This window comes from Cebus imitator, unplaced genomic scaffold, assembly GCF_001604975.1.
Source record: "Cebus imitator isolate Cc_AM_T3 unplaced genomic scaffold, Cebus_imitator-1.0 Scaffold958, whole genome shotgun sequence".
In the NCBI taxonomy this organism is placed as follows: Eukaryota; Metazoa; Chordata; class Mammalia; order Primates; family Cebidae; genus Cebus; species Cebus imitator.
The window spans coordinates 70,604-71,784 of NW_016108273.1; the positions used below are offsets into that span (position 1 = coordinate 70,604).

Genomic DNA, 1,181 nt, shown 5'->3' on the forward strand with positions numbered 1-1,181 from the left:
GTCAGAGTCTCGCTCTGCCACCCAGTCTGGAGTGCAGTAGTATGAACTTGGCTCACTACAACCTCTGCCTCCAGGGTTCAAGTGGTTCTCCTCCCTAAGCTTCCTGAGTCACTGGGATTATAGGCATGCACGACCACGCCCAGCTTATTTTTGTATTTTTAGTAGAGAAGGCATTACATCATGTTAGCCAAGCTGGTCTTGAACACCTGACCTCAAGTGATCCACCTGCCTCAGCCTCCCAAAGTGCTGACGATTACAGGCATGAGCCAGCATGCCCAGCTGCAAAGGTGTATTTTTGAGTAAAAAGAACAACGTACAAACAAAAAATAGGGAACAGCCAGGGGTGGTGGCTCATTCCTGTAATCCTAGCACTTTGGGAGGCTGAGATGGGAAGATCGCTGGAGCCAGGAGGTCGAGGCTGCAGTGAGCCATGTTTGCACCACTGCCCTTCAGCTGAGTAATGGAACAAGACCCTGCCTCAAGAAAAATTAAAATTAAAAAACCAAAACCTAAGCATGACGATTGGGTTTTAATGCTATTTTATGATACGTGCCTTCCTCAAAACTTGTTATGGTATCATCACATCACCCATCTGACGCGAAAAAGAAAAAATAAAACCCAGAAACTCAAACTAAAAATATTTGCAAATCTATAGCGTTATGCATTGTCCTGTGTCTCCCTGAAAGACGCTGAAGGCCTACACTGCAGGGTCTGCAGATGTGACCTTATTTGGAAATAGGATCTTCACATGTGATCAAGCTAAGCTGAGATAATGAGGGTGAATCCTAATCCTGTGTGCCTGGTGTACTTATAAAAAGGGGATGTGTAGACAAAGATACCTACAAAGGGAAGACAATGTCAAGACAGAGACAGAAGACCACCTACAAGCCAAGGAACTCTGGAGGCTCTGAGAATCCAGGAGCGAGACCTGAGACAGACCCTCCCTCACAGCCTTCACAGGAAAAACAAACAAACAATAAAAAATCCCTTGATTTCAGACTCCTGGCCTTAAGAACTGTGAGAATAAATCTCTGTGGCTGAAGCCACAGTTTAGGGTACTTTGTTAAGGCAGTGCTGGGAAATGAATGCAGATTTCTTGGGGTGTGCAACAACACTTCTGAAGGAAATTTGGGAGGTGGCATGCTTGAACTTACAATTCATACCCTTCTCTACTCTGAATT

At 45.0% G+C, this 1,181-nt stretch overlaps 1 pseudogene; it reads left to right on the top strand.

Annotated features, from left to right (window-relative positions):
* Positions 1-500: 500 nt before the first annotated feature.
* On the top strand, positions 501-598 carry LOC119469888 (annotated as a pseudogene).
* Positions 599-1,181: the final 583 nt, after the last annotated feature.